General features: G+C 39.8%; 1 protein-coding gene across 1 annotated transcript in view; it reads left to right on the plus strand.

Moving 5' to 3' along the window:
- Nucleotides 1-15628, plus strand: part of ADGRV1 (adhesion G protein-coupled receptor V1) — a 1190013-nt gene that overhangs the window by 1141870 nt on the left and 32515 nt on the right.

Below are 15628 nucleotides of genomic sequence, written 5' to 3' on the forward strand. Positions count from 1 at the left end.
ATTGGTGGGTGAATTTATCCACCAATCAGCATGGACAACCCAGGTTGTTCACCAAAAAATGGTCCGGCATCTAAACGTACATTCTTGCATTTCAAATAAAGATACCAAGAGAATAAAGACAATTTCATAATAGGAGTAAAATAGAAAGTTGCTTAAAATGTCATGCTCTATCTGAATCATGAAAGAAAAAATTTGGCTTCAGTGTCCCTTTAAGTCAGTGAGCTCAGCTTTTCAGTTAAATTGACTTATATATACTAGCTAAAACTTATTTACTTTCATAAAGTGAAAAAAGAGTTCAAGAGTCATTACTCCTGGGATTCAACTCCTGGCCACTAGGAGGAGGCAAAGATTCCCAAAACTCCTAGAATACTTAAAGTGATTGTAAACTTTAACTAATTAAAGCCCAGTATCAAATAAGAATCTTAAAAACAGGGGCACTTTAATTCATTAAAGTTTACAAAGACGCTTCATTTTTTAAAGGCTTAACTTTGTGTTATGGTAAACATAACGCTGACCCTTCGCCCACATCTCCTGCTTTCATTAGCATATCAATGACGAATCTGGCTTCCTCCAATCGTTGCGTGCCCCACAAGCTGGACACCAAAGGGGGCACACAACCATTGGAGGAAGCCAGATTTGTCATCGATCTGCTAAATGAATGTAGGAGGTTCGCATTATATTACCATAACGCAAAGGTAAGTATTTTTAAAAATAAGCGTCTTTGTAAACTTTTAATGAATTATAATGTCCCTGTTTTTAGGGTTATTATTTGATACCGGGCTTTAATTCATTAAAGTTTACAATCACTTTAATTCCTCCCACCTCTCTGGTATGCTAGTCTTATCTTTGCCACCCAGGAGGAAAGTGAAGAATTGAGATGCTCCAGATGCTTCCTGGATAGTGTTTCTCAGACTGATTTGATCTCAATTTCCCTCCTCAGAGAGCTGCTACTGAGAGACCAGAGGGGAGATTGGAGTAATTAGAAGTTACCAGAAATAAAAAACAAAAACAATCACACACAATAATAATAATAAAATAAATGTGATAGGCTATGTATAAAAAGTCAGTTTAGGGATTATCTTCATAATCTTCAATGTGAATAAGGTCAGTGACGACAAAAGCCTGTACATTAATTAATATTTTTAGAATCTTCAATGTGGTCAAAGTGAATCTTAAAAATAATCAAATATAGTGTAATACCATCAAAACTTATATTGGTGAAATATAGAAAGAGACGTACTCACACTTTTTAGAGCTAACATAAGCTCATGTATACGACAGTCCTGAATTTATAACGCTGTCAGGCTGTGGATTTTCTCCCAACATATAAATCTCAAAGGGAAATAGATATAGTGTGAAACCGTAAAACTCACTTATCAAAGCGGTATGGAATAGACTTATACTCACACTTCCTGGAGCTAGAATACAGCTCTATACTCAATATTAGCCACTGGGTTAGCTGTAAAAGTGAATACTGGTACACTTGGTAAAAGTACAATTTGTTTAATAAAATAACATAACATTTTAAAAATATATATATCAGTCTTAAGTCACTCAGGGAGTCCTTATCGACCTATTCGAGCAATGTCACTGACCTTATTCACATTGAAGATTGTGAAGATAGTCCCTAAACTGACTTTTTATATATATCCTTTATCTATTTCATATTTATTTAATCGTAATTAGAATTTACACAATTACTCCCAGTGAAGGAGTTAGTCACAAGCCTGCCACAGGTGTCACGGAGGCTAGTCCCTTAGCCTCCTCCTGTTGGGTTGTCAATATACTCCACACTTAAGAGATATGAAACCAAACATTTTTTTTATCATGATTCAGATAGAACATGCAATTTTAAGCAACTTTCTTGTTTACTCCTATTATAAGTTTTAATTCGTTCTCTTGGTGTCTTTATTTGGAAAAGCAGGAATGTAAGCTTAGGAGATGGCCCCTTTTTGGCTTAGCACCCTGGGTAGTGCTTGATTCTTAAAGGGCCATTATACACTCATTTTTTCTTTGCATAAATGTTTTGTAGATGATCTATTTATAAAGCCCATAAAGTTTGTTTTTTAAAAAAATGTATAATTTTGCTTATTTTTAAATAACATTGCACTGATTTTCAGACTCCTAACCAAGCCCCAAAGTTTTATTTGAATACCGTCAGCTACCTTCTCCAGCTTGCTCCTGTTTGTGTAAAGGGTCTTTTCATATGCAAAAGAAGGGGGTGGGGAGTGTCTTATTTCCCACTTGCAGTGGGCTTTCCAACTGCCTTTTCAACAGAGCTAAACTGAAAGCTTCTAAGTATGTTTTTAAACCATTTTATACTGGATTTTTATATCAGTATCTGTGCATCTTATTCTTTATAGTAGTGTCTATTACATGCAGTTATATGAAAATGAGTGTATACTGTCCCTTAAAGGGACACTGAACCCAAAAAATTTTCTTTCGCGATTCAGATAGAGCATGCAATTTTAAGCAACTTTCTAATTTACTTCTATTATCAATTTTTCTTTGTTCTCTTGCTATCTTTATTTGAAAAAGAAGGCATCTAAGCTTTTTTTTTGTTAAGAACTCTGGACAGCACTTTTTTATTGGTAGATGAATTTATCCACCAATCAGCAAGGACAACCCAGGTTGTTCACCAAAAATGGGCCGGCATCTAAACTTGCATTCTTGCATTTCAAATAAAGATACCAAGAGAATAAGAAAATTTGATAATTGGAGTAAATTAGAAAGTTGCTTACAATTTCATGCTCTATCTGAATCACAAAAGACAAAAATTGGGTTCAGTGTCCCTTTAAATTTGGGGCACTTTTGGAAAATTAACCAGAGATCTGATCTCTGGTTAATTTTCTGAGAGCTATAACCAGCCACTTGTAATGGCTGGTTATTTATTGTGTGCCATAAACGGAGAATTAGCACTCCCCTTGTAATCTAGCCCTATATCGTTTATGTCATGTGCAGAGCAAAGCCTGATTTCCATGGCCTTAGCTGGCCTGCTCTTATGGGCTAGATTACGAGTGGTATGCTAACTGTTGTGCACAAACGAAAAGGGGTTTATCGCAGCTATTGTAGTGAGCATATTGCAGGTTGAAAGTAAACACGTTAGTTTGAGCACAATTGAGTTTAACGAGCATCGGGATATTGCAACTTCAGAGCTCTGGTTAACTGTTACACTCGACTAAAAGGTTGCACAAAATATATCGAAATTGCATTTAAAAGTACAGTTGCACTCATAACAATATCTAATTAAATTAATATAAAATGTTTTAATAAAAAGTTATTAGGGCTCAAAGATATGAGATCTCAGGTGAAAAAAAGGCAGGCAAAGGGCTTTAACAAAGAGATACATTCATACACATGTCTAAATATGTATATGTATGTTTATATATCAGAGGTGGGACCAAGTCATTGGTTTTGCAAGTCACAAGTAAGTCTCGAGTCTTTGGGGCCGATTTATCAAATGTCGGGCGGACATGATTCACTGTAGCTGGTGAAATGCATGTACAATGCCGCCCCCTGCACATTCGTGGCCAATCGGCCGTGAGCAGGGGGTGTCAATCATCCTGTTAGTATCTTAAGACTGCTGCTTCTTAAGTCCTGTCTCCGGCAAGCCAAAAGGCTTGCGTGGAAATAGCAGCATCCATGACTTAAAGGGGCAGTCAAGTCCAAAAAAATCTTTCATGATTTAAATAGGGCATGCAATTTTAAACAACTTCCCAATTTACTTTTATCACCAATTTTGCTTTGTTCTCTTGGTATTCTTAGTTGAAAGCTAAAACTAGGAGGTTCATATGCTAATTTCTTAGACCTTGAAGACTGCCTCTAATCTGAATACATTTTGACCACTAGAGGGCATTAGTTCACATGTTTCATATAGATGACATTGAGCTCATGCACGTAAAGTGACCTAGGACTGAGCACTGATTGGCTAAACTGCATGTCTTTCAAAAGAACTGAAATAAGGGGCAGTCAGCAGAAGCTTAGATACAAGATAATTAGGGAGGTAAAAAGTATATTAATATAACTGTGTTGGTTGTGCAAAACTGGGGAATGGGTAATAAAGGGATTATCTTTCTTTTTAAACAACAAAAATTCTGGTGTTGACTGTCCCTTTAATAAATCAGCCCCTTTGTATTTAAGTCCCAAGTCAAGTCCTGAGTCAAGACAGGCAAGTCCCAAGTCAAGTCCTGAGTCAAGACAAATAAGTCTAAGTCAAGTCCCGAGTCAAGACATATGTAATTTATATGAGGAAGGTGTTTATATTTTCCCAATTCAATTTCATGTGAGATTTAAAGGGATACTAAACCAATTTTTTTAATTTTATGATTCAGATAGAGCATGCAATTTTCTTCCATAAGGCAGGGAGAGTCCACAACTTCATTCCTTACTGTTGGGAAATCAACCACCTGGCCACCAGGAGGATGCAAAGACACCCCAGCCAAAGGCTTAAATATCCTTCCCACTTCCCCTGTCCCCAGTCATTCTTTGCCCTTTCATCACTCTAGGAGGTGGCAGAGAAGTGGCAGAAGATTTTGGATTATCTTGTAATGGGTATATTCCCTTCAAGAAAGGACTGGAGTTTTAAGTAATCATGTCAACCTCTCAGTGAGAGTATTGATGAAAGTTAGAGTCTGGAGAGACTGGCCTGACAGCTCCTGAGCAATCAGTGTTGACGAGTTTCACTGCTTGCTGTTACACACTCAAGTCCATGTCTTGGACCGAGAAACGCGTTGTTGTTTTTATGTGTTTTAATAAAATAGACACTTTTTAATCATACTCACTCTACGAATTATTCTTTTCACTAATTGTGTTAATTGCTGATAACACACAGAAGGCGAGCCTCCTGTTCTCCACACCTTCTGTCGCTTTTGTGGGTTGCTGATTTGTGCTAGCACTAAGGACGTCTTGAGGTTTCCATCTCTGGATTGGTGAGACACCATCACGTGACCTGTCCCGTGTACGGGAATCGAGTCTGTTGGGCGACTTTTGAGTCCCGGCCTGCTTTGTTTGGCACTGCATTTGTGCCTTTGCCTTTGTGAGTAGCCACCCGTCTGGGTTATCTTCGTATTCTGTGTATTTTTTTGTGCAGGGGATAATGCTGTATGTGGTGTCTCTCTTTCTGTTCCTACAGGACCTATCCATATCTTTATATTTAAAAGTGCTGCCGTTCCTTCTGGATTCCTCTTCGGCAACTTCTGTTCTCATTGTACTAAAATGCACCTGCATAGGGCATCCTTGCCCTATAATATCTGACTGAAAAGTCCATGTCGGAAGCATTGCTGCAGACTATGCCTGTTGGAACAGCATAGATCCTGGAGGTAAAACCATTTATTTACACTTTTGCTATGCACGGTCACAGTGTGGCTCCTTTATGCCTCGATAGGATCAAGGGTTAATATCTCCTTCAGGGAGATTATTTGAACAGATAGGGGTTTTTTTATAACTGCTTAATGTGAGAGTTTTTGAGCTCATAGACTGTGTGCTTTTGGCTTGGAACAAACAGGTTTCACTTTCGGTTTTGAGCGTTGCGTAGCTCATAATAGCTTAGCGCCTTTTTCATAGCAGGGGAAGTCCTGTCCTATACTCCACGTGACCGGGTGCAGTCTTCTCATTCCCTTTGATCCTGCTGCAGACATCACTGCTAAGGAGAGCGTTCTCACTGTTAGCTGTCTGGGTCTAGGAGGTGGTGAGTGCCTTAGCCATTGGGATTATAAAAGTGCCGTTATTTTAATAAAAGCGTTTACTTTTTGTCTGTCCTTCTGGGAATGTATTTTAGCTATGGAGGACTCTGATACCACATCAGAGGGTTTGCCCGCCTGCTCAGTAATCTGGGTCCCGAGAGATTACTACTCTTTCTACATTACCTGCTCCACATGCAGTTCCCCGCAGCTCAACTAATCCTCCATCTGGAGGAGGTTTTTTCAGGTGGACTTTACCGTGCAGTTACAATCAGCGGTGTCTGCAGCCCTGAGTGCCTTACCTCACTCTAACAAACGCAAGAAAAAGGTTAAACATAGTTCTCCTGACCTAGAGTAATCTAAATATTTGTCGGATTTAGTTACTATGTCCCAGCTATCAGAGGATGAGTTAACCTCTGTAGCTTCAGAGGGTGAACTTTCTGAGTCAGAGACTTCAGTTTCTAAACCTCCTTAGCCGAAGGAACCCTCCTTTAGATTTAAAATTAAGCATCTGCGTTTTTTATTAAAGGAAGTTCTGTCTACGCTAGAGGTTCCAGAGGCTACACTCCCTGAGGAACCTAAGATCCCTAAATTAGACAGGGTTTATGAAGACAGGATAGTCCCTCTGACTTTTCCTGTGCCAGTTAAGATGGCGAACATTATTAGTAACGAATGGGAAAGAATAGGAAGTTCTTTTTCCCCTTGTCTACTTTTAAAAAATAATTCCCAGACCCTGACTCTCAATTAGATTTGTGGGGCTCCATCCCTAAGGTGGATGGTGCTATTTCTACGCTGGCTAAATGTACTACTATCCCTCTAGAGGATTGTTCTTCTTTTAGAGAGCCTATGGATAAGAAAATGGAAACCTTTCTGAGGAAGATATTTTAACATACAGGGTTTTTATTTTTGTATTTTAACAACTTAAATTCTCATATATTTAGAGGCCGGAGCATTTACGCTCATACTATTGGTTCTCGATTTACCAATGGAAGCTCTGCACGGTTGTTACACCTCCACGCATGCGCAGTCCCTTTTAGCAGACGCAGAGAATTCGGCAATATAAGTTCGTGGTAAAGATTATTTTGTAGATTGCACCTGATTAAACGGTCAGGAGAGACCGAGAAACGTTGTGCTTTTTAATAAAGTCTTTTTACTTTTTATAAGACTTATTTGCCACAAACTATTTATTTTTACTTCCTCCTTTGATACATTTGTATCCCGAGTAGTTTAGTTTATGCTACTAGAGGACGACGGACCAGAACGAGAGTAAGCCTGCTGTGGACGCCAGACGCTGGTGCAGTTCTAAACCCCAGGGGTTCGCCGGTCTCCATACGGGGACGACAGCCAGGAGAGTGCTAATGGGAGTTAGCTGGACGACTCTTAACAGTCCAGGAGGCGGTTGTGACACTTCTCAAGTGTCCTCTATCTTGTAAGTATGGTCTTACTTGTGTCTATTGGCGTTTTATACATATCTGATTGTGCACTATGGTGGCGCCTTCTCTTTTTTTATCATTCATATCTGCAGATTTCATCATCTTGGGACACCAACAAGATTCCTGAAGAAGCAGCTTGCCACCAGATCCTTGGTATAGGACTTGGATTTTGGACTATAAGAACTGTCCTGTTTATATTCATCACCTTTTTACCCAGTGGTGGGGTTTGTTTTCATTTTCATGTTTTTTTTTTGTTTTTTTTTTCTGTTGACGTTTTTTTTTTTTTGTGTGTTGACATCATATCTTTGTCACATTGGTTTAAAATCACCAGCACTTTTTGGTTTGTTGTTAAGTTTATACCACCTGTATAGCTTATTTTTTTTACATCTATTGGCATCATTCACATTTTAATGATATTATTGCCATAATAGTTTGTATTGTTTTTAGGTCATGTCATAATTTGGCACCTGATCCAATATTATTCACCTCATTTGAGATTATTATCATATATATTTTTTACTCCTTTTTGGCGCACTGATTTTTTGTATGATAGAAATATTTTTATTTCAACCGGCGGCAGCTGTAGCCACAGTTGCTTGAGCCGCTACCTACTGGTGTGACACTGTTGGAGCTTATTGAGGTGGAGACTCCCCTCAAGGATATTCAGGAGAAAATTAAGGCACTGAGAATTGCTAACTCCTCCATCTGTGAAGCGAATATGCAGATTATTCTCATAAATGCAAAGGCTTCTGGCTTTGCGGTTCTAGCCCGCCGGACTCTCTTGTTGAAGTCTTGGTCTGCGGATATGACTTCTAAATCCAGACTCCTTTCTCTTCCTTTCAAGAGGAAGATTTTATTAGGTCCAGCACTAGACTCCATTATTTCTACGGTTACCGGAGGGAAAGGTGTCTTCCTACCGCAGGATAAGAACAATAGGCCTAAAGGATGGCAATTGCCTAATTTTCGTTCCTTTCGTGCTGACAAATCACAATGACAGCAATCCTCATCCAAGTCTGAGCAGCCCAAGAGTACTTGGAAGCCAGCTCAGTCCAGACTAAGAAGCCCGCCAAGAACAAATCGGCATGAAGGGGCGGCCCCCAATCCGGGATTTGGATTGAGTAGGGGGCAGACTGTCTCTTTTTTCAGATGCTTGCTTCTAGGATGTACGGGATCCTTGGGTCCTGGAGGTTGTATCTCAAGGATACAGGATAGGATTCAAGTCTCATCTGCCCAGGGTCAGATTTCTACTCTCCAGTCTGTCTACAAGACCAGAAAAGAGGGCTGACTTCTTAGGTTGCATACGGGATCTCTCCTCTCTAGGAGTAATTGTCCCATACCTACAGCAGAAAGCAGTTTCGGGTTTTATTCAAACCTTTTCATGGTTCCAAAGGAGGGAACTTTTCGTCGAATTCTGGACCTAAAGTGCCTTAACAAGTTTCTGAGTGTTCCCTCTTTCAAGATGGAGACAATACGGTCAATCCTTCCTCTGGTTCAGGAAGGATAGTTTATAACCACAATAGACCTGAAGGATACATAACCTCACGTCCCGATTCACAGGGAACATTTTCAGTTCCTGAGGTTTGCCTTTCTGGACCAGCACTTCCAGTTCATAACTCCGTTTGGCCTAGCTACTGCTCCATGGATATTTTTGAAGGTTCTGGGTGCTCTTCTAGCCTTTGCCAGAACACAAGGTATTGCAGTAGCGCCTTACCTGGACAATATCTTGGTACAGGCACCATCTTTTTGTCTAGTGGAAGAACATTTGGAGTCCCTTCTCAGTCTTCTTTGATCACATGGTTGGAAGATAAACTTGGAAGAGTTCTCTTACTCCAAGTACAAGGGTGAATTTCCTGGGGACAATAATAGACTCCATATATATTTCTCAAAGATCAGAGAGGTTGCAAACTAACTTCTGTATGTCTTGCCCTCCAGACCTCCTTGAGACCCTCAGTGGCTCAGTTTAGGGAGGTGATTGGACTCATGGTGTCTTGTATGGACATAATTCCTTTTGCCAGATTCCATCTCAGACCCTTACAACTATGCATGTCTCAACAGATCATGGTGGACAACTTGTCGAGAGACTCGCTCTCTGCTCTGGGTGAATATGTCCAGATCATCTGTCCCAAGGCACGTGCTTCTTGAGACCGTCCTGGGAGATTGTAACTATGGACGCAACCTTTCCGGCTGGGGAGCCATTTAGGGTGCCAAGAAGGCACAAGGTCTGTGGACCCAGGAGGAGTCCTCCCTTCCGATCAATATTTTGGAACTCCGGGCAATCTTCAATGCCTTGTAGGCTTGGCCCCTTCTGGGTTCATCCCAATTTATCAGATTCCAATCAGACAATATAACCTCAGTTGCCTACATCAACTATCAGGGGGGAACGAGAAGTTCCTTGGCGATGAGAGAAGTATCTCAGATACTAGAGTGGGTGGAGACTCACAGATGTACGCTGTCAGTGATCCACATTCCGGGTGTGGACAACTGGGAAGCCGACTTCCTCAGCAGGCAATCCTTTCACCCAGGGGAATGGTCTCTCGAGGTTTTTGCAGAGATATGCAGCGAGTGGGGGATGCCATAGAGATAGATCTCATGGCATCCCACCTTAATACCAAGCTACTAAGGTACGGGTTGAGATTGAGGGATCCTCAGGTGGGATTGATAGATGCCCTATCAGTACCATGGAGGTTCATACTCATATCTTTTTCCTCCATTACCGCTTCTCCCTCGTGTGGTGGCTCAGATAAAGCAAGAGCGTGCATCAGTGATTCTTTTTGCTCCATTGTGGCCATGAAGGACATGGTTTGCGGATCTAGTGAGGATGCCCTCATCTCCTCAGTGGAGGTTACCTTGTCGCAGAGATCTGCTGATACAGGGTCCATTCGTTCATCAAAATCTAGATTCTCTGAGGCTGACTGTGTGGAGATTGAATGCTTAGTCTTAGCCAAGAGAGGGTTCTCTGAGAGTGTTATCGACACTCTGGTTCAAGCTCGTAAGCCAGTTACTCGTCATATCTACCATAAAGTGTGGAAGGACTTACTTGTACTGGTGTGAAGAGCATGGATTTTCCTGGCATAAGGTTAAGATTGCCAGAATTTTATCTTTTCTCCAGGATGGACTGGAGAAGGGTCTATCTGCTAGTTCCCTGAAGGGACAGATATCTGCCCTGTCGGTGTTACTGCACAAGAGAGTGGCTGAGCTTCCGGATGTGCAGTCCTTTGTTAAGGCTCTGACTAGGATCAGACCTGTGTTTAGATCTGGGGCTCTGCCTTGGAGCCTAAAACTTGTTCTTAGTGTTTTGCAGCAGGCTCAGTTTGAGCTTATGTATACTGGGCTTTTAAGAACGAAGCCTCTATGGATCAGATTTGTAAGGTGGTTACCTGGTCCTCCTTACACACTTTTTTAAAATTTTACAAGTTTGATGCATTTGCAGCTTTTGGGAGAAAAGTTTTGCAGGCTGTGTTGCCTTCAGAATAGGGTCCGCCTCTTTTTTTTGTTCCGTCCCGTTATTCATTCAGTGTCCTCTGGATCTTGGGTATAGTTTTCCCAACAGTAAGGAATTAAGTCGTGGACTCTCCCTGCCTTATGGCAGAGAGTCCACGACCCCGCCGTAATTTATTTTTTTATGGGCGGCTCTCTTTTTAGATTATTTCTTCTGGCACCTTTATACCCTGATGTTTCTCCTACTGGGGGATAGGGGAAGTGGGAGGTATATTTAAGCCTTTGGCTGGAGTGTGTTTGCCTCCTCCTGGTGGCCAGGTGTTGAATTTCCCAACAGTAAGGAATGAAGTCGTGGACTCTCCCTGCCAGGAAGGAAAGGAATTTATCTGGTAAGCATAAATTATGTTTTTAAGCAACTTTCTAGAAAGTTGCTTAAAATTGCATGTTCTATCTGAATCATGAAATAAGAAATGTGGGTTTAGTATCCCTTTAATATTTATATTAACAGTATTTATTGGTACATGAGAGTAACAAAGTTATTATAGAAATAACACAACTGCCAAGTACCCAAAAACCCAAGTAATTGAAAAATGTTGTGCTGTCTTACTTTGAGAGAGAGCCAATGTGAGTGAGGGTTCTTTTCTTTGAACATTATTAGGCACTGCACTTGCAAAAGATTAAGTTGGCTAAAACTCTATCAGACATTTGAGCACTATGGGGCTGTAGTATGATGCCTCCATGGCTGAAAACACGCTCCACCAGAGCACTAGAAGCAGGCACTGCCAAGACCCTAATGGCCATTTAATATAGTGCAAGAAGAGTCTTCATGTTCAAAGCCCAGAACAAGAGAGAATTCTGACCTTTAGATATGTCAAGGTAGTGACTTAGCTGAAGTGCTGGGGTGGTACTATGGTCCTTTCTTGTTTTCTTACGATATACTGCAAACAGCCTCCTCTTCATGCTATTGAACTTCTTTGTTTTCATCCTCAAAACAAGAAGCAGCAGATACATACTCAACAGCATCTTGCAAGATCAGTTCTAGTCTCTCTGCTTAGATGTGATGATCTAAATAACTCTCCAGTAATGAGAGGCAACTTTTGCTATACTTTTCTAGGGACTGTTCTCTGCATTTTTTATGTGAAGAAGAGACAAGCCTGGTGCAACAAATACAGCATAATATGAACATTTGGTTACACTTTTGTTTGTTGTACTTTTGTATTTTATATTACTTTAAACATCAGACTGAGAGCAGCATTTTTAGTTTATCCCAGTTTCAGTTTCCATGGACTGCTCTGACTAGCCGACTTTGAGCTTGCTTCCATTGAGCTGTTAAAAATGGAGCCGTAAGCTGGCTGACAGCTAAAAGTAATTTACGGCTCCATTTTAGTACCAGGTTTCCATTGAAAAGGTTACCGCTTTGCGAGCGTTCGCTCTTTTCATGTCAGTATAAGTTAGCGTTGTGTTAATGCTTTTACCCAATGCCATATTTCAAAAACTTTAATAGGTTACTATGGTAACCCGACCTTACACTACACTCGATCGCATATATGGCGCCTCATACAAGTGCGGTGCTGTATATTTTACCCGTTGCTCGCTGTTAAAATAAAATCAAACACCTAATGCAAGCGCAATATCTACCTCTCAACCGCAACCCACCACCGCAATAACTAATGTATTAACCCCTAATCCGTCAACCCCCATACCGCAAAGTATCTATTAAAATTATTAACCCCAAAACCACCATTGCCCCACAACGCAATCTAGCTTAAACTATTAACCCCTAATCCGCCATTAACCCACATCGCAATTAACCTAATACATATATAAACCCCTAAACCGCCAAACTCCACAATGCAAATAACTAATCACTAAGCCCCCTAACCTAACGCCCCCTAAATTAACCCAATTACATAAATTAAAATAATCATAAATTACAATTAAAATAAAAAAACCTAACATTACTTAAAAAACAAAATAAAAAAAAATAAGTTTAACCTCTTAATGACGCATGTTGTACAGGGTACGTCACATACAAACTGGTCTTTAAAGACCAGAGACGTACACTGGGTTTCAAGTGGCTGGAAGTGATTGTGATCGCTTCCAGCTGATATTGAGGCATCACTGCAATACCTTTTTTGGCACACCGATGCAGAGAGGGCCTGCAAAGGTACCAATCGTTGGTGGGTGGGAGTCATTTCAGGGGGGTGGGCGACCCATCACTGGGGAACTTCCTTACAGTCAGCAGATCTTGATGTCGGATGTGCGTGAGAGCGCGCGCGGCAGGTTAGTGGTGGGTGCATGCGCACCTGCGATCTAGCACAACATAAAAAATCAAAGTGCTTGAAGAGAGTGCTGGGAGAGAGTGGTGGGGGGCAAAGGAGGGGGGGATACTTTTAAAAAGCGATTGGGGAGAGGGAGGTGGGAGGGTATGGAGGGGGGAGCTACACTACAGAAAAAGTGAGTTTTTTAAATAAAAAATAAAAAAGTGTGTACTGGCAGACAGCTGTATAAGAGGTAATTTTTGCAAGATGAATGAAAGTTAAGCCCAAATTTGTTTTATAGAGACTGGATTCCAAGGCAACAGTTAAAATTCAGCAGCCAAGACCTTTTTTTTTTCTCTTGCATGAGGCTATATCATGTGATATAACCCCACCCCTTTTTATTCTAATCATTGGTGAAATTGGAAACGCCCCACGGAAGCTTATCTGTGATAGGCCCCTTGAGCTGAACATCTCTTGGTTATTTGGGAGACACCTCCCTGAGTAGCCAATTATCTTTTGGCTGTGATACCATCTCTGATCTATAGGTGGCAGCAGACACCCAGAAATGCAGTTTTACCATCAAATATTGCTGCAGTTTAACTATCTAAAAAAATGATTATCAAATACACTATTTCTTTATATTAATAAACCTGTCTGGTCATATATCTGTCCCATCAAAGATAATTCAGTATGCATTCATAGACACCAGACATGATTGTATTTTTAGTATCATACCTAGATTAATACATACACAGCATATTTCATATTCAGTACACCTCTTGCTGAGTGCACAAAAACATATGACACAATTTATGGGGCAACCACACATGTACTTGTCAGATGCCTGAAAAAAATAAATAAAGGAATAGGTTATTAATTTTTAAATAGATGTGACATTTTAAATTGACTGTATAGCTACTTTTTAAATTCAGCAAATATTTATACAACATGCTACTGCTATGCACTGCTTCTTAGGTCCACAAATACACATTTTTATACAATATTGAAAATTATACAAGTTGTAATTTAAACGTAGTTGTACTTTTAAAAAATTAATTCCCAAGTTGCAATGCAACATGTGTTTCTGCTAGTCAGATATTTATCTGAGTTGTAGGGGCAATTAACAGGTCTGTGCTAATTACTGTATTCTCAGAATTTCTGTTTGCTTCTCTGACTTTATGTACAGAATGTCGTCTCCAAACATCCCATGATGTATGCTGGCTTGGTTGACTATCAGGTCCCTATTTGCTTTCCCCTGTGGAGCTGTGAGCTTCAAAGCTAAATCTTTTGTTCTTTCCTGTATTACCAAGAATAAGGGGGGGTTTGGTCTGTTATGGCTACAGCCCACACAATTCATGTCAGAGGAGATATTAGCTGATCTGAAGTACCAAAATGTATTTGATACATATTTAGTTTATTCAATGCTATTTACAGATAACAGATACCCTGCCAATATATATATAGGTATAAATATATATTTGTGCAAATAAACATCAAATATATATATATATATATATAGAAATATGTATTTATGAATAAATAGAACATATTCTTCTACAGGAAGAACATTGGAATGGGAAATATTCATATTTTCATTTTAGGTTAGCGCACTTGAGAAAATGCGATCAGGTTTGTTTGTGTAGGGTTTTTTCCCATTTTTTTTTTTTTACTCCATTGACCTCTATTGGGGAATGCGTTAACACTTGTGATATTCGAATGGTGCAAGGACTACACTCATCTTTCTCAAACAATCCTTTTGAATTCCGAAACAAAGCAGTCTCTGTTCTGGTGGATAAGGCATGGTTACCGATGAATATCTTTGAACTCAGAATTCTACCCCCCCAGTTTTAGAAAAAATTTGGCCATAATATTTTTTGATCAGGGAGTAACGTGTTTTTTTTTTTATTTCATGGCATTTCTAAAGTAAATGTTCACCAGGGCTTGCAAAACACTTGCATACACACATACGCAGGCACACAGGAACATTATGCACATACTCACTGTAACGCACACAAACCCACACACACATATATATATATATATATGTATATATATATATATATAAAGATTTCTTGAACCAATACTTCCCCAAACATAATACTAAGAACTAAAGGCAATATCTAGATGAATAAATTAAAAGTTCAGAGTTACCTATAAACTGTAGGCTCCATGGGTAGTCTCTCATTATACCCCCCTAGAATGTAAGCTCCTTGGGCTAAATCTCCCATTATATGCCTGTATAATACAGCTAAAATAACTGTAAGCTTCTTATAAATATAGCCACAAAAACTGTGCTGCCCCCTACCAACCTGCTGCCCTAGGCAAGTGCCTTGTTTGCCTAGGCCAAAATATGCCTCTGACTCCGTGCTATCTTCAGGGCCTTTTAGCGCTGACCTCTTCTGAAAGACTTACAGCAGTGGCCTATATTAAATTAAACTAAGAGTTAGATGGGAGGTGGGAGGGATTTTAAGCTCTAATATGGGTTCTTAGCCTCCTCCTAGTGGCGGGAAATATATCTCATATGTTATGGAGGACTGTGGACCATCATTCTGAAATAAAATAATTTATCAGGTAAGCATAAATTTTGTTTTATAGGTTGTAAGAAACAATTAACAATAAAATATTATTTGCAGTATTTCTGCATACATTTCAGTAGCATTAACAATAATAGTCCAACCTAATTTTCCAATACTGAAGTGCTAGTAATGATCGCACAATCAGAGATACATTTTTGTAATAAAAGCAGTTTGTCTATTGACATTAGCCCTAAATGTAAATAGTCAGCCCTCATATAGCAAATCCTTTAATGTCAAATGCA

This window comes from Bombina bombina, chromosome 2 (genome assembly GCF_027579735.1).
Source record: "Bombina bombina isolate aBomBom1 chromosome 2, aBomBom1.pri, whole genome shotgun sequence".
Lineage (NCBI taxonomy): Eukaryota > Metazoa > Chordata > Amphibia > Anura > Bombinatoridae > Bombina > Bombina bombina.